This window comes from Haliotis asinina, chromosome 1 (assembly GCF_037392515.1).
Source record: "Haliotis asinina isolate JCU_RB_2024 chromosome 1, JCU_Hal_asi_v2, whole genome shotgun sequence".
NCBI lineage: Eukaryota > Metazoa > Mollusca > Gastropoda > Lepetellida > Haliotidae > Haliotis > Haliotis asinina.
Genome location: NC_090280.1, coordinates 14,870,380 through 14,890,824, shown reverse-complemented (window position 1 = coordinate 14,890,824; position 20,445 = coordinate 14,870,380).

Genomic DNA, 20,445 nt, shown 5'->3' with positions numbered 1-20,445 from the left:
TGGAATTGTGTGTGTTTTTGTTAGTGAGATAGTCAAACCATAAGGTCTGTCATTTTTGGTAAAATTCTGTTTGCTTGAATTTCATTTTTGAACCTAAGTCTGAGTAGTTTATTTTTTAAATAATTTTTTACATAACTTGTCTCATTCCTTGTTATTGCTCTATCCCAATCAAATGTTAACAAGTAAGGTGAAGTATGATTTTCAATTGCCTTTTCACAAGCGATAACAAAATCGTCCACATGTGTTGTCATGGTATACTAATTAAAAACACAAAAGTCTAAATGTGAATTTATAGGTTAAGAACAATATACAGCTCAACTGTGTGCCCTGAAACCTATAAGCTTATAGTATCAGATTACACAATCAACCATTTAGAGAACTGTTTCACACATAGTATAAACACTGTGCATGCAACATGTTTACAGTAAATGAATTAAAAAAACAAGCATGTGAACGTGGTCTTAAAGGTTATTCTCGCACGGGGAAACAGGAGTTATTAGATTTGTTAGGTTTAAAGAATCAAAAAACACCTACTGTGAAATAGCTAAAAAAACAAGCTCATGAACAAGGAATGCAGGGTTACTCTCGTATGAGGAAATCTGAGCTCATTCATTTACTGCAGGAGCAAAAACCTATAGAATTACAATTCACGCCTACTGGACATGCTGTAGGAAAATATTTGAGAGGTTGGAAGATGGAAATTCAACGAAACATAGACGTTGAAGATACAAACAAACAACTGGTATTTGATAAAGTAAACCAAGAAATGAAAGATTTAATAGGTATTAAATTTCAACTCGCATTAAAGATGGCACTTGAAAAACAACAGGCAAATGAAGCAACTGAATACACCAATGTTTACTTCACAGGTAATCAAGAAGTTTGACACTATCAACTCTTCTATTGACAGATCCCTTGAGAAAATTCGAGAAACACTGGAACGTTACACTAACAGGGGGTCTGCATGGGTTGTTCATAAGATTAACATGGTTTATCTGGACATAGCAAACTATGTACCATTGAGAGGTGGAAAGTACTTACCATTGCCTGAATATTTTACGAAAAAACATGCTGTGGTTAACATTAAAAACCCTGTGATAATTGTATGAGGATAGCGATAAGATCAGCTAAATTTCCAGCTAAAACAAATTCTGACAGACTTTCTAGTTACCCAGAAGATGATGGTATCATTTGGGAAGGTATGGATGAACCCACCCCTGTCTCTCAGGTCCCAAAAATAGAAAAACAAAATCCAGACTTAGCCATAAACGTATTTGGGCACGAAGGTAAAAACACAGGATAAGTACACAGGATAAGTCCTTTAATGTATAAGGATGATCATAAAATACTTAAGTTACTTATGGTACAACAAGGTGAAAAATATCACTATACATGGATAAAGAATTTGAGCCGGCTGTTGTACAATCAGTCGAAACACGGGGAAAGAAACACTTTTGTGAAAGGTGTCTTCTAGGTGAAAGGGTTTTCTAGGTCATATCTACTTGATTCACATAGGGATGATTGCCTAGGTGTAGTGGAGACAGCCCTATGAATAGATATCCCAAAAGAAAATAATAGTATTTTAGAATTTACTAACCACAGAAATAAAATGCCAGTACCTTATATTATTTACTCTGACTTCAAAGCTATCATTAATCCAATTGATACAGTAGCACAATCCCCTGATAATTCACTCAAAAGTACAGGAACACGAAGCATGTGCGTTTGGATATGTTGTTGTATGTTGCGATGGACAAACTAACCCTCCCGTTATTTATAGAGGGCCAGGTGCAGCTGAAGAATTTCTGAAATGTTCACAAGAAGAAGAGAAAAAGATTATGAAAAAATTATACAACAAAATTCCAATGCGAATGACGCAAGACGTAAATACAGAGGTGCAGCTCACAATGAGTGTAACTTGAAGCTAAGGATAAACCCGAAACTTATTCACATTCCAGTCGTATGTCATAATTTATGAGGGTATGATTCACACTTGATTATGCAAGCTATTTCAAAAGTCAAAAGTAACATATCATGTATCCCAAACAACATGGAAAGATATATATCCTTTTCACTAAACAGGTTGAGATTCAAGGATAGTGTTCAGTTCTATTGTCTTCTCTAGGCAGCTTGGTCAAAGCAAATAACCCAAACGAATTGGCTATAACTATTCGGTAAACAGAAGAGGAAACTAGATCTTTAATGTTACATAAGGGAATCCACCCGTATGAATACATGGATGACTGGTCTAATCTTAATGAAACACAATTGCCTCCAATTCATCGATTCTACAGTAAGCTTTCTGATGCATCTGTTTCACAAGATGATTATGAACACGCTAAAAACGTATGGGAAAAACTAAACTGTACGAATATGGGTGATTACCATGATTTATATTTGAAAACAGATGTGCTATTGTTAGCTCATGTTTTTACGATATTTAGGAAAATGTGTTTGAAACAATATGAGTTGGATCCAGCATGGTATTATTCAAGTCCTGGACTACCGTGGGATGCTTTACTGAAGAAAACCGGTATTGAATTAAAATTATTTACTGATTACGACATGCATCTGTTTATTGAGAAATTGGTATTTCCATGGTATCAAAACGTTACGCTAAAGCCAATAATCAGTATGTAACAGGCTCAACCTTAACTCATTAAGGCCGAGAGACGCGTATGTGGGGCAAATTAATTAGCTTCTCACTGTGAGAGCCGTGTATTTGGGGTTGTAAAAAGCACCTCTCATTCAGTGAGAGCCGCGTATTGGGGGTGATAAAAAGCACCTCCCATTCAGCGAGAGCCGCGTATTGGGGTTTTATTTTTTTAAATTCGTATTGTACCTGTTATTTCAATCAATTTAGCAGTAATGATCAAAGATTAACTTTCTTACGAGACAGGTTACTTTCCGTGTTAATCAGAAGAACTATTAATGTGTTTTGATAACAATTGCTTGCAATGTCGGGGGCTTATACTAGCAAATGAACACGTCTGAGAGAAAGGGGATTATGAGATGTTGTTACAGGAGGTAACTGTTTGTTACTCGTCATTGGGAGTGAATACTACGATACTATATTTGCACATTGATTGAATTAACGGTGACAAGGTTACAAAACCTTCTAAATTAAATCATTCATTCATTCGTTGTAATAGTTCATATAATGACTCGTAGACATAAATAGCAATACTGTATTACACCCATGTTCGTGTAGATTTGAAATAAACCAAGTTACTAATTTAGACCTAACTCTTTTGCGACTATTGATTTTTAAAGCTGACAATAATACATAATCGAATATGAAGTGATAACTCTTGCATCTACTCATAATATACACATATAGTACACAAAAACCATACAAAGGTATCTGGAGCATTTTGTTCAAGCTGTTTCCTGTTGAGTTGAAATGTAATTTGTCAATGCAGTTTACATAAGCATTGTGTAAGAAACGTTTGTGTTTGATCTCTATAATTATCTTATTCAGTGTAATGATCACGTGTATCAGATCCATCGTCAATAAAAGGAGGATAATATATCAGTTACGGAATTGATGCGTATAATCATTCAATCAGACAACACTAATGAGATATATGAACACCTCTTTCAACCTCAAAATAACAGCCTCTGTCCAAATGCATGTCCAGGTAAAGTTTTGTCCCGTGACAAGTGTAAAACAAACTAATGCGCTGTTATGTCACTGGACAACCTGTTTTGTGGAGTCCACTGTCAATCTTCTGAAATTCGTTTGCTTTCAAATAAATATAAGTATGCCCATCTTCATACATATTTGGGGAGATTCAGTTGCAAGTGTATACATCACAATAAATCAGTATCGTGTAACTTTTTTGAATTCTATGATACATGTACTTGAATTGTGATGTTTATTCGTAACAACGTGCAGATTATATTGAAATGTTCAACAAGCCGTTATGTTTGATGTACAAGTAGTGTGCGCAAAATGTGCAAATAAATACCGTCACTACTCAGTGGTTGGATTTGGGTTATCCGGGATAAAAGTAATCGGATAGTAGTGCTTTGAGCGCTTTAAAGAAAAACAACTCGTCAAAGTGCTTGTTAGTCCTAAATGTACATTTCAGGCATCCTTACGATTATGTATGTTCACGATACACAAAGTTTTTCATGATAGCTAGAGTTGATAAAACCGAAATCCAGGATATCGATTAGTCAACGATCAAACCAATAGTCAATCTGTATCCAAGCTGTCTAGTGACCGAACCGGATTCTAATAAGAGGTATATACTGGAAGTGGACTTAGAGTACCGGAGGAATTGCATAGATCTCAGCTGCCCCCGAGTTAACCAAGACTGGATGGATGAATCCACTAGCGAATGTAGAAAAACTGGTTCCTAATTTGATGACAAAAACCCAAAGTATATCGTTCACTACTGTAACTTACAGTTGTATCTGTCATTAGGTATGAAGCTTAGTAAAGTACATAGAAAGTTGTATCTGTCATTAGGTATGAAGCTTACTAAAGTACATAGAAAGTTGTATCTGTCATTAGGTATGAAGCTTACTAAAGTACATAGAATACTGAAGTTTAATCAGAGTCCTTGGATGGAACCCTGTATTACAATGAACACAGATCTGAGAAAGATAGCTGCTAGCGACTTTGAGAAAAACCTGTATAAACTCATGAACAACTCTGTTTTCGGAAAAACGATGGAGAATTTAAGAAAACGAGTTAATGTCAAGCTAGTTCGGTCAAGCGAGGAAGACAAGCTCAGGAAACTGACAGCTAGCCCTGCGTACAATAGAAGTACTATTTTTGACGATGGCTTGGCCGCTATACATATGAAAAAGAGCCACATAAAACTTAATCGCCCTGTTTACGTAGGTATGAGCATTCTAGACTTATCCAAACATCTGACGTACGACTTCTACTATAACATGCTTAAGAAGCAGTATGGAAACAGATGTGAAGTGTTGTACACGGATACCGATTCATTATTAATGGAGATTCAAACAGAGGATGTGTATGAGGATATGAATACCAATATAAACCTGTATGATACCAGCGACTACCCGAGAGACCATCCTATGTACAGTCAAGTCAAACTGTGCATATTGTGAAAATAGAAAATTACTCCCAGAAATTGCTAGTGCATTGACAAGAGCCCCCACCAGCTATCATTGCTACCGAAGCCATATTATATTTAAGACTTTAAAATATTTTCAGGTATAATACCTTGCTTTGCCAGAACGTCCTTAGTGGTCATCGCCATACCAATATTCATAGTAAGCATAAACATATCTTGCAGATCAAAGTCGAGTTTTATAGTCGGTTGTTTTATTATCATTTTAGTCAACCAAGCGTATCCTACTGTCAAACCGGAAGCCACTAATGCTTGGTATGCATCGTTAACAAATGTTTTTCCCTCAGACATAATATGTATTAAGGAAAATATATAATTTTAATTATAACATAATATGAGGGTCGATGGTGGAACTTGCAGTCGGCTGTCCGCAGGACCCCACACCCCCTCGGATGTGCACAACTGACTATGGTGGGTGAGGTTTGCCCCACCACATATATAATGAAACAGTAGCAGTGGCTACTACGCCACCTACAACCACCCACGTAGGGACTTGAAGTCGGCTGTCCGCAGGACCCCACGTGCAATTATGTTTATTATGCCTTGCTAAAGCGTTTTTCTACCAGCTTCAACTCTTTTCTGGTTCTTGTTCTTGGTGACTTGCGTCACTGGTTCCTGGGGACTGTCCACAGGACTCGGCTTCGGTGTTTCCTCTTTGGTTATCTCTTGGGCAACATCCATTTTGTATATTATTATATTTTGTTTTATCAAATTTACAATGCTTTGCTGTGATGATTGCTTCCGTCATAGGGACCAGATACATACCGTATTTGTGATACAAAGCACAACTGATACAGCTCAAGGCATTGTCAATAAACGGGTTCTTCTCTAAGTCCTCCCACACACAGAGTCAGCGTTCAGGTGGTTGACTCTATGCCGGTGTAAATCTGGGTAATAGTAGAACCTATAACTTTTGTCATCTCAGCCCCGAGTTGTGCCTCATACCTGGCGTATAATTTATTGATGTCCTCATCTGGCATTTTATGAATATTGTCAGCAGTGATGTTATCTCCTAAATAGTGAATCTGCCTGTCCTTTTGTTCATCTGAAACTAACATCTGTTCTAGTAATTAATCACACTCCAATTTATATTGTAGTAATCTAGTTTTTATTTTTAAAAAATAATAACCAACATACACTAAATACATAGAGATAAAGGTTAGGTTACATACGACTAGAACTTCGAAAACCAACATGTATACTAGACTTTACTAACAATTACTAAAACATTACTAAAATTTACTAAAACGTTACTAAAATTAGTAAAACATTACTAAAATTTACTAAAACATTACTAAAACATTACTAAAAATTACGAAAACAAAGGCCGTCCACCAGGTAATTACTAACATTACTAACCAAAGCTTGCCGCAGGTCACCGCTGGGTCATTACTTGGTAATCCACTGGCTGGTCGGTTTTCAACACGAGCTTGGCATGTTTAGTATCAGCCAGCATTTTCTTCACCCGTTCCCGTTCTGTTTTACTCATTACATCATTCTCTCTCAAACACTCCTCGAACGAATCCCTGTCCTTGCAGTGAAATAATACCACCCATCGTGTCTGCTCCCTCGAATCTTTCAACACTGAGTTGAATTTTTGTGTCAACACCCAGATAATGTGATTTGCATGACAGCCTGAAAATGCTAGGTACGATAGCATGTCTCTCTATTTTTGTCATCTCCCTATTAGCGCTGCAGTCATCCAGGATGAACAACGTCGGTATCCCTTTAAATTGATTGTGAAAAAATTATAACCACTCTAGTAAACGTGTACCCGGGTAGACATTATGTACGTCTGTGTGTGTCATTACCCAAGATCTATCCTTGTAAGTCTTGTTCATGTTTATAGTAGGACATAATATAACTATTTTATCAAATATGTTTTTATAGTATCCCTCCAACAAATCCAGTACGAAAACTGTCTTACGACAACCTGTCTGCCTATATTTTATGGCGCAGTGTGGAGTACATGGTAAATTAACACTGAGGAATACCCCAATTAAAGCTATACAAACAACCGACCGCAAGTCAGTAGATTGTCTATATTAAGTTGCGCGTCCATAATTACATATAAATATAAATTTAATATACCAGATTGCTGAGCCTTCTTCATTATTTGAATTGTTATCCCCTCGCTTCCGTTGTCGATATGACGACCACTACCGTGTAGAGTGTCATCATCCGTCGATCTCAAATCCAACCATAACGCATACTTTGTGGATAAGTAATCACCTATATTCACGGAGTATAAATCCAGGTCATTGACCACGTTGTCAACTAGTGAGTTTCGTTTTATCGTTGGTGACTTCTTTATTTCATCCCACTGCTTGTATGCTCTCATTCCATAGCTAAATAACTGATAAGGCACTCCCTCTATGGTCACTTCTACTTTGGTGATTTCTCGCTGTCTCTTTTGAATGGTTTGTATTCCTTCACGGGTATGATTAAAATACCTTTCATCGATTGAGCTGGAATGTTGTGTTTAAATCCTATCGTAGAGGATAGTCATTTTTACAGAGTAGTGGTTTCGAATCTGCCTGGCAAGATCCGGACTAGTCACTTTATCGAACTCTAATGATATGTTGTTTATCTCATAACTACCCTCATAACTACTATCAATACTGTTTGGTAAACACACGACTTTGTTGTAATCATTGAACGTGAGTTCGTACTCCAACCTGTCACCCAATGCGGCTTGATAAAACGGTGCATGCCCAGTTAGTAACTCAAAGTCTAGAGGGATACAAAACCTGTTCCCATACGCTTCATAAATTGCTTGTTCACTAACCGATATTTTAGGTAATTCTTCTGGCGTGAAAATGTACCCGATAACCTATTCGATGTTTTATTACCGAGCCCCTGATATGCACCAGTATCGCGTTCACTTTTACTTTTCCATAGGTCTGTGTAATAGTAATACACATCGCTGTCGTCTGTACTAAGCACCTTGGTACCGCTAACTTTTATGGTGGTCTTCTTAACTACAGCATGACCCGCACTATTCACGAGATCACGTTTGTTACTTTCTGAAGTCAACATGATATTAAACGCTAATCGTGTCGTCAATGGTACTATGACGTCGTTCTCACCCAAGTTTGGGAATCTAACCACAAGTAATTGGCTCTGGTCTATCTTGCTGGGGTTATTTGTAATAGTAACCGACTGATTCCGGCTTTGATATCTAGTGGTTCTCTTAATCTTCAGAAAGGATTTAACTTTCTATCTTATGACATTATTATATGTTTATATTAATATAATATAATTTCAAAAATATTGACGATTTTGTGATGGATGATTTTGGAGCTACTGCTCTTCCTGATATTTATTATGATGAAGATACTTCGTTTGCTAGTTTGTCACTGAGTAACCAACAATTAAACACAACAGTACATGATTATTATGATGGATTAAAAAACGCTAAAAACTACGTCGAGCCTCAGGGTCGAGACTATTCGAATTTTACCATAGATGATAAGGGCATTCTACGTCTTAAGGAAAACCCGGAGATTGATAGACAGACGAACTAGAAAAACACATGCCTTCTCAACTCTAGCCAGTCGCCTGGTACCAATTTTACCCGCGATAAACTAAACATGCAAGATTACGGTGGTACAAAACCTAAAATGGGGGTTTCCCCCATACCCCCTAAGGTTGTACAAGATTTGTAAACCATACGATCCGAACTTGTGGGTGATACTCCCACTGGGGGTGTGGGGGATACCCCCACTGACATAACACAGCGTGCTACAGAAGTGTCTGACAGTATCGAAAAACTGTTGAGTAGACACTGGGATAAACCATTACCAGGATTTGAATTTCCAGTGAAGGAACTGTACGGCCTAGACGAAGCCTTGAAACACGTAGCCTTGACGTGACGTCAAAGACTGGATAAAAAACCCATCTCAAATCACTCGGGGAATCCCTGGCTAAACTCGCTGGTAAGGCCACAGAAGCTCTGTGCGGTATACTAGGAAGTATTGTATCGTGGCTGCCCACCACACTGAGTAAAACCGCCACGTGGCTTCGTCAAAATCTGTGGGCATTCATCGTCGCTGTGAGTGGTCTGGTGTACGTTACAGCTAAGGAATTTTTAACCAAATAAGACACAAGCCGACAGCGATAACTCCGACAGCCAGCGCTGTCTTACTATCTGCTGCTGATTGGACGCCTGCACGGTGGGGGGTACTGTGGGGGATACCCCTGGTTTATCTCTTGGCTCTGGTGGTGATATCACTATACCCGTTTCACCAGTATGCGTTGATGGTTGTACGTGAGACGTTGATGTCGGTATTAACACCCACTTTTTGGTCGGTCGTGGCGATGATTATTTGATTGTTGTATCCCGTTATTTTATTGATTCTCAGACGCATTTCACTCGGGGCCATGTATATTCCCACACTGAACACTTAGTCGACTTTTGACCTGGCATATTGTAACGTGTTTTGATATCATTTTATTGCACTAGGTAGATCTACTGGTGATGCCATCGCATCCTCAGTATTAGCCACGAATTGTTTCTGCATGTCGTAAGCGGTTCCACTACCTATGATACTGGAGCGTGCCTGCAATTGAGCCCCGAGTATAACCCATACGTACGTTATATTCGAATCGTTTAAACGGATAATACCAGTCCGAGTGTATCCTTTCGATGTATCCAGCATGAATATTCTCCAATCATCTTCCGAACCGAGAGGCTGCTCCACTTTTTGGACGGTGAAAGCAACACCGCCTTTAAAATTCATACGATCATCTTTCCATTCATTACTCGACTGAGCAAAGTCCTGTCCATGTATACCTCGTTTCAGTAAATCATCACTGGCATCTTTAACTGGTTTTGATCCATATTTGGTAGGTTTGGGAACGATATCATCTAAGGCATGGAAATCAATGTTCTGTACTAAACATTTTTCGTTTCATAAAGTTTGTTAGTAAATCTTTTTAAATGCTTTTACTGAGAGCCCATTGCTGTAAGGAATTCCTAAACCATGGTTTATTCCTGGTAAACGCCAATCGGTCTTAGGGTCAATTCTGAATTTATTACAAGTCCTTTCGTAAGCACGTCTATCATACAGGTTGTTCGTTACATTCCACGCCCTGTCCTGTGGAAGTGGAGCGCTGATCGCTTTGAGGGTATGCCTAATCTGGTAGTATACATGAAACCTGAAAACTGATTTACTCAATGCATCAGGCCTAGTATCTGTCGACGTCAGACCGCACCCAGTCGTACCGCACCATATCGCGAAATTGAGTTGTTTCTGCCAAAACTGCATCGGGTTATTATTTTTCAGCCTCAACTTTAGCTTTTCTTCATATTCGGGTTTCGGCATTTGAATCCCGAATCTGAAAAAAATATTCTGAAAAACATATTCAGATTCGGGATTCAAATGCCGAAACCCGAATATGAAGAAAAGTCAAAGTTGAGGCTGAAATATGGGAAAATGTTAGTTTGGGTGTTCATGTTTTTACGAAACCCAGGTTTACTAGCGGCCCCTAGTGCCCTAGAAGGGGTGAGATAATGTATATTGACACTGTTGTTCATAACTCCGAATCTGAACAAAATATTCAGATTCGGGATTCAAATGCCGAAAGCCGAATCTGAAGAAAAGTCAATGTTGAGGCTGAAATACAGAAACATGTAGGTTTGGGTGTTCATGGTTTTAAGATTTTAATCCCGAATCTGAAAATAAAATATTCATAGATACATACATAGATACATAGATACATAGATACATAGACACATACAAAGATACACACATAAATACATAGATACATAAAGAAGTATAAAGATACATAGATAGATACATAGATAGATACACAGATACATACATAGATATATAGATACAGAGATACATAGATAGATACATAGATACATACATAGAAACACAGATACATACATGATACATAGATACATATATAGGTACATACATAGATACAAACAAAAATACGTACATAGACACATGCATATATATATAGATATATAGTTACATATATACATACATATATATATCAATACATACATACATAGATGCATACATAAATATATACATACATAGATGCATAGATACATGGACAGATATATAGATAAATAGATAGATACAGAGATGCATACATAGATACATAGATAGATTTATACATACATAAATAGATAGATACATGCCTACATAGATACAGGCATAGATACACAGATGGATACAAAGATACATACATACATAGATACATACATACATAGATACATACATACATGATACATACATACATAGATACATACATACATGATACATACATACATGATACATACATACATGATACATAGATGCACACATACATACATACATACATACAGACAGACAGACAGACAGACAGACAGACAGACATGCCTACATAGATACAGGCATAGATACACAGATGGATACAAAGATACATACATACATAGATACATACATACATAGATACATACATACATGATACATACATACATAGATACATACATACATGATACATACATACATGATACATAGATGCACACATACATACATACATACATACATACATACATACATACAGACAGACAGACAGACAGACAGACATACACACATACATACAGACATACATACATACAGATATACAGACAGACAGACAGACAGACAGACAGACATACATTCAAATCAGGATTTAAATCCCGAATGTGAACAAAAAAAAATTCAGATTCGGGATTGAAAAAAATATTCAGAATCCCGAATCCGTTTATAACTTCATGTTCCTAGGGGAGTGTAGAGGGCTTTTGATTGAAACAAATATGTGAAATAGAACGACAGCTAGAACAAGATCGTGATATTCGAGCATCACTACATACAAAATACAATAGAGCTTTAAGCTGCACAGATGGAGCTGATAACACACTAATAACTAGCATGGGATTAGGAGCAGTAGGAGTTGGGTTGTTGACAGCCATTGTAGCCACTCCGGTGGTGTTAGGCCTTGAGTTAACAGAACAACCATTAATAATACGACTAATGATCACATGCAAAGGTTATTGACAACATTTCCTTTTCAATTTGCCGTACTTTGTTTCAGCACTGGTAAAAGTTCTGGAAGTATAAGCTACATGAAACTAATTGGAATCATTCTTCTGCAGTAGGACAGCACCAAAACCACTCTGTATAACTTGCATCAGAGACAACCATGTTTATTCCTGTTGAGGCAGCCACTAAAATCAATATCTTTATCCAACAATTGTTTGAGAAAAATGAGGAATGAATTTACATAGGTATTTTATCATACCCTAATAGCTTCTTTCTTACAGGTAGGTCTCTGCATAGTCTGTATTGCTTCAGCCTTCCGGACATCTGGCTTCACCCCATCATTGCTGATCAAATAGCCATGAAATGTCAACCTGGTGACCCCCAAAACACATGTGTCTGGGTTACACTTCAAGTTATTCTGACATGCAATATCAAGAATCTGAGAAGCATGTTTATCATGATCATCAGGCGTTGAACCTGACATAATAATGTCATCCATGGAGATATCTACACCTTCCACTGAATCGAACAAGGATTGTATTGTCTTGTAATATACTTCTAGAGCAGAAGACACGCTAAAAGGGAGCCATAGGAATCTATATCTTCCAAGGTGTGTTATGAATTAACAGAGCTTAGAATTCTCCATATCCAGCTTAAGTTGCCAAAATCCAGCTGATGCATCAAGTTTGCAACATGCAACATGCAACATGCATTCGAGTTTGCAGTGATTCTTCACCTTTAATGGCCTTGTTTAAGTCTTTAGGGCCGAGACAGACTCAGAGAATTGTTTGGTAGGCTTTTCAACAATTACAAGAGGACTCACCCAGTTCGTTGGCTCATTCACCTTGGTTATCACTATCCAAACTTTGCCAGAACGGCATCTGTATCAACTGAATCCACAAAGAGTTAAGCTTCGGTTTCTTCAACAAATTGAACTTTACTTTTCAATGACTGATTTTTGGAGCAAAGTGATTATGTTTCCCACAATTATGACATGATTTTCCAGATGCAGGACATCTTCTGAGAGCGTGTGTACATCTACAGTGGCCACATGTATCGGATTGCTCAGACGAACGGGAACTAGAACTATAGGACATATCTACAGTGCCGACTTGGAGTCTAGTTCCATAAGGTGGACTTTACTAGCTCCAGCAGCTCTGCACATAGTAACAGTTTTATCTAAAGTCATGCCATCTTCACGCAAGAGCCTTCCCTTTAATGCATCACTTGCAATGCCACAAATTACCCTATCTCGGTTGTGAGAATCAAGTAAGTCTCCAAATCACGCTTTTGCTCTGTTCTTTAACTCTGTAACATATTGGTCTATTTTCTCTCCTTCCCTCTCTCTACAGGTAAAACATCACTGCCTCTCAAAGGTAGTGCTTCATTTGGGAATCCAATAAGCTTCAAATTTATCCAAAATTGAGTAAGTTTACATCCATGCAATTATGCAAATGAAATACGTTACTCCAGTGCATCTTCTCCAATAGTAGACAACAAAATGGAACACTTTACCCTGTCAGTCTTCCCGTCCTTGTCAGAGGCAGTCAAAAACAGCTGGAAGCCTTGCTTGAACGTATGCCAGTTCTGAGGACAAGATTACCAGTCGAAAGCAAAGGTGAGGGTGGATGCAGCTTGGCCATTCTCTGACGAAACGACTCCTGGCACCATGTAAGAACGTGAGGCTATTCCTTGACAAGTATTAGATGAACCAGGACCTGACAAATGACCCCAATCTGCATCCATGAGAACGCCCTCAGAACATTCAAATTGAACAAGAGGGAAACATGTTGTTGTCTAAATATTGTAAAGTTCAATTTCCTCTTGCGGATCGTGTTTTAATGGTATTTTGATGAATTAAATCGCTCTACGAGGCACGTTTTAAACAGTGGCTGTATTGGTTTTACGCCATGGACAGCATGTATTACATGTGCTTAATCGCCATTCTACCTGTAGCATCCAAGCTTATTCGTCCAGATTACTTACTAGTGTGCGTATTTGAAGCAAAATATTCCACTTACCTTTTTGAACTGTTACGTATGTAATGAAGGAAGTATGAAAGCACGCTGGGTTGATGTGTACACCACTAAACTATGATTATGTGTCGTGTGCATAATCTACTTTGGTCACTCATTCGATTGTTAATATGTTCTATTAATTAATTGTAAGCTTTAGCATATTATTTTTTGATTATCTACACAGATCATTCTGTGATTGTTGTGTAATAAACACCTTGTACATTTACTATTGTGTGGTGTGGCTTTTGCTATATAGTCGGAACAGTTGATTCTCCAACTCGCATTTTTAACATTTTTGCTCTCAAAAATGAGAGTGATTATGCGTACTATATTAAACGTGGGTCAGACATTCCTCTGCACAATCACAACGTCTTATCAGCAACTTTCGGAGAACGCTTGAGGGACTCGGACATATTTGTTGGAGATAGTAACTACCAAAGAGTGTGCGATATGCTAGAGATCACGCAAATATAGTACGTTGAAAATTTTAAGCCTTCTTTTATACCGTTTTGTCCTTGTGCGTCCCTATCAGACAGAAAGGTGTACTTCATGCGGTCACGAAGTCAAGGACACATCCATGTTGACACAATAAGTGACATCAGAGAACCTTTCTGGTTGAACTACTTTTTTCCTTTTTTACTCGGGTGGTGACGAACGCGACTTGATCATAGGGTTAGGAAGTAGATCACCCAAACTGCTACTCAACAATGTTGTCCATAAGTTTGATTTCTAGGTTGGTGATAGTGGTCTTAAGTTTGTGGTTTTATGTATATGTCAACATATTGACATTTAGTAAGGTTTGGCATTCATTCATCTGAAACGTTTCTATTGCATTTGTGATTCAGAAAACTGCTGGATCAAGAGTATTGTCTCACTTTGAAATATTGTTTATCACCTGACCCTAATTTATAGCTCCCAGTTAGCTAATTCAAAAATTCCTATGCACCAATCTTCGCGTTCACCTTGGCGTTTTGACGATAACTCCAATGTTTTCTAACGTCATCCTCTCTGCACTCTGACACTACAAATTATTTCCTTCAATAAATGCTTGTCATCTAGATCATCTGACAGTGCACACATCTTATTCAACACCTGTAACAGAATGGGGTTTGTTTTCACTGAGAGAATATCTTAAAAGGTCTACCAATTGTTCGTTTGGAACAAGCGATACTGTCAGATTGACACATAAACATGTATTCCCAAAACGTCCTTGCTGCAGAAGAATACCTAAAACCTGGATTGCATTTGCCACGGGCACCGTACGGTAAAGTAATCTACGATTTTCCATATGATGTGTTAGGAATGTTTTAGACAACTGTGTTTATATTGTCTCCGGGTTCATTGGGGAACCCGCATGGACATTACACGGAAATCATACGGAAATCGTACGGAGATTTTACGGAAATCGTGTGGTTTTCATGCGTTCTCCTCAGCTACGGATATCGTACGGAGTCCGAGCGACGTCCGTGCAGAGGCTGAACGGAAATCGTACGGCGATAGTGCAGCTGCCGTGCGATGCGACCTACGTGCATTATGATTAGTTTATGATTTTTCAGACTTCGCTGTTGAGCGGTTAAGCGGAAGGGAAAATAACGTGGTCAGTGAGAGAGACTTAGCACAATTCTTCCAAGCGAAGCTGAAGACTCCTGGACGTTCAGCAGATGTGTCTGATAAAAAATTCCTTTTTTGTCAATGTGAAATAATGTTTTAAATGGTGTGTCTTTTAGGCCTTATGAGTCCTGGTTCTTGCATATGGTTTTCGTCTTGTATTTTGAAACGACGTGACACAGAAATAAACTATTATATTATTATTATCATTATTATATCAGCCCATCATTGACATCAAAGTCCACGTCCTCCAGCACGAATCTACCCATATCGGCTGTGCATGGTATCAGTGTCCTCAGATGGGTCAAGAGACAGTTGTGCAAACAGAGGAGAGGAAGCTGTTCGTACACGCTGCAGGACACGTCGCCCTACGTTCCGACTGCAGACGCTATTGAGAGTCGTCGCAGCAATGTGACGTCGTCGCTACGGAGACTATCGTTGTATCACTTATCGTTGATTCCGACTGGAATTAACTATACTGACGTGCGAAAGAAAGTATACATCTATGTATTATACTGACTAAAGATGAAAAATACTGTTAATTGTCTCGCCCCACCTTGCTTCACTCCATTTCACCTCAACCCAAACCACAACTTCAACCACCTAACTTAACTTAAACTCACCCCAACCAAAACTACACCTAACCTAACCTAAATATATCCATATCTTGCCCTGTCTCGCATTTTGTTAAGGCATAAAAAGCTACTTGACGAATTATCTGCAACCAGGGACAATCTACATGTACAGTCTTGTTACAGTCTCCCTGCTACAACGGCACAACCCAATACTAAACTGAAGGACGAATCCACAAGCCAGCCATTCGCTCCTAAATGAGCAATCTGTCACGAATGATATCAGAAAATTTAAAGGGTGTTATGGGCGGAGATAGAGTATTGCATACCTTACCGATCAGGTGTTAATACTTAATTAACTCTTTATCTTCTACCGCAAACGGGGCTTAGTGGGATAGACGCGTTGACTTCTTGTACTGGTGAACATCCTGGGACTAACCGGCGTAACATATAGAGAGAGAAAAGGAGAAAGTGTGCGTGCGCGCGTGCGTGCGTGTGTGTTTGGGGTGGGGGGTGGGTGGCTGTAAGCATTTACATGCCGTGAATATGACACCACTGCAGACTCAAAACCCCATTTAACTCTCTCACACACACACACAAACACACACACACACACGCGCGTGCGCGCACATACACACACATTATGCGCACACATTGTGCCCTTTTCTATATGACACTTCATACGGTTGAAAGATAAGAAGCTCTATTCAGCGTGAATTATGTTCTGATTGAATCAACTTCCGACCATCATCATCACCGTGTCACCAAGAAATTATGATAGATACATATATATCAGCGTCACGTTGCCCCACGAGAAATCAGGAAAGTTACTAATCCTGTTACAAAACTTCCTAAATATACATATTATCGACACTTTCTTCATCAATGACGTCACACCCGGAACCAGGGAGACAAGAACTGGTTTATCACAAACGTGTCTGAATCACGAATCATTCACTTCCGGCCAGTAATGCAATAGCATGCGGGGATCAATGCTTATAACTGAATGTTTAATTTGGGCGTGGCGTGGTGTGTTCATCGTCTTTGTAAATTTCAAACAATAGAGCCACGAGCTGGTCCAGAAGCCTGTCTAGAACACGCAGGCAATCATACATCTCTTAATTCACATGTTCTGGTAATTAAACGACAATATTTTTTTCCCCTCGTGCCAATGAAATGAAAAACTATTGTCTGCATTTTTAAGGATATAATTATCACAAAACAATTTAGTTAAATCTATTGCATTTTACAACGATGCTAATATTGTTGGAGCATTTAACATGTTTTTGTTTTTTCTGAATTGAAAAAACATATGCTCTGAGTCACGGCTGCAGAGGGAGCTGATTCATTGGTGATAATAATTAGTTCACTCCGTCGTTACATAAAACGTCTTTCAGGCAAAGCACAGGAACTGTGTTTTCTCCGGTAGTTGTTTCAGGATAGTACCCCGAAAAGCCGAATTCCAGACGCTTGTAAATCTTTTGTTATAGTTTTGGGATTTGGGTACAACTGAAATTATGCATCAAGCTTCGATAAACTAACCAAAATGTACACGGATGGTATACAAATGTTATTATGGAAATTTATATTTTTAATGTTGATTCGCTATGTTTTACTCCCGTCTTTCACATTTGACAAAACTAATAGTGTGCACAACAGTGTTGAACAGAGTAGCAACCTTGCCTATTGTTAAGACCTCAGCGCAATTATTTAAATTAGTCAAGGGTATCAGCGATTAGTCGTACTTGGTTCATTCTCCACTAAACGTGCATTTATGAGATTAGTGTGTGGCTTTTGAATAGATATAAAATGTATTGTTGTTAATGAACAATTTATGCTCCAAAATGTCCTGTATTTTATGACAGTTTGAAGATACAGTTACCATAAATTATAGAAATCGGGATTTAATTTCTTTAACGGTCTTACATGTGCCAGTTTCACAAAAATATGCATGTCGCTAGCCAAAAGAGCAGTTACAGTTATATATGTTGTATTCGTGATAGAGTACAAATCTTCTGAATATTAGCTCATAATGTTGTCTCGACAACATGAGAATATGTTGAGTATCATTCAAATACTTTAGGATGTCAGTGTTTTTCAAACCTGGCTCAGAGGTAGGCGTTGCCAAAATACTCGACAGATACGTTATCTAAAATCGTACTGCATTATGAAATCAACATTGAAGGTGTATTACATCAATTATAATGTTATCTCAACAGCAAATTAACACAAAAATCTTGAACAAATATTAACCGAAATATGCATGGTTTCACAATATTTTGATTTTTGTGAGAGTGCTTTGAACTGTAATGGGTACGCGAAAATATCAGCAGATACGTTGCGTATGTTATCTCCCATTTGGAATGAATCGTCTTATACTCCCCGACTCTCATACGTGACCAACTTGCATGGAATCTGGTGAGTAGTCTTGAGGTTATGGCATTTTCCTGGTTTTAATTGTTTCTATAACACATCTAAATACATTTTATGTCAAACAGATACGTTACGAGTACGTTGTCAGTATATGAAAACTTAAATTTTCTGCGTTAAGAACTCACGTTTGACGTGGTAGTGGTATGGATGAAATGAAATGTCATGGTAAAGGTCCGTCCGATGGGATGGGGGGGGGGGGGCATCGAAACGTATGGCTACACAGGCTATCAACCAGGGCAGAGTGACAATTTCGGATGGTCGTGATTAATATTATTACGTAAGGGCATCTGAGAATGAGAAAACAATCTAGTATATTTTCTACTCCCAGGATGATTATGATGCTGCAGCAGCCAAACTGAAATCTAGGACAGTCCCTGGAACTATGAAATCCAGATACAGTTTTCTGGAGACAGAGTTATCTATGTTTGAGGGACATCTTGATATTGTGATAACTGTCTGAACTGGAATTGACCATGTGACGGCTGGATTGCCCATGATCTGCCCAATACGACATCGTCGCCTAGGTTTAGGTAGCTTTGACAAGTTCCACCATAGATGATGGAGCCATAATCTAGTTTACATCGCACCTGCGATCTAAATGAGTGAAGGGAGGTAGTTTGATTCCCTCCCCACTTTGAATTAGAAGTTTACTGAAGTTTACTATGCACTTATACATCCATAAGAATATCGCTTAGAACCAGAAACCGACGAGCCTGAGTTCTAATCCAGTATTCGTCTTGATTTAATCTTATTGCGTCATATCGTGCTCGCAGATTACGCGATCATGGGGACGGCACGAGATCTGCACTACGTCTGGATTTCCTCTCTCACACACAATTATATCACTGATACTGTTCACATAAAACAAATACTCACCTGTTTCATTCACGTCTCTTTGGTACAGTTCGTCATCTCCTGCAAGGCCCCCATATGCTACCAGGATCGTCCCATGTTGTGTTCAGAGGACACGGAAGCTACAATAGTCATCTCAGCCGTCAAATGTACGTACTCTTCAACAGCTGAAAATGTTATACCCACGAATATCAGCAATGTCAGTGATCACATTCTTTGAACAAAATGCTGTAGGAATGATAATTTACGAAAGAAATGTGTGATATTAAAATCCAAAATGCAGATCTGGTCTTACATTTCATCAGATCAACACACCAGTACAACCTTTTACAGATCCTTTGCTAAACCCAGCCACACAAAGTCGGGTTGCTGGGAAGCATGATAGGGTCTTCACAACACCCGCTGCACAAGCTGACGTCTCAAATAAGCCTTCAATGAGAAGCCTTCAATTCATTCCGAAGATTCCCGCCCCAAAGGAGGCCGAGGAGGACGTGCTAAGCATCTTACCATCAGCTGGGGAGTTAGAAAATTCAGAACCTATGCCACCAGCACGCCTAGCAGGAAACCCTCCTCCAGCTAGTGGTCGGGACAGTCTACCCAGTGGCACGCTGCTTGTACATATGTCAGTCGTACTGGTGTATGCAGTTTTCATGTAGATGTGTCTTGTCTGTTCCATATAAACTACACAAAACAAGGTAGAGAGCATCCTTGCAAACATATGCCCCAATATGTTCATAATTCCGAATTATATATCGTCAGTTTAAGGAAGGATTCATATAAGGATTTTAAAAAACTGAAGCCTTAACCACTATCATGTATATATAAC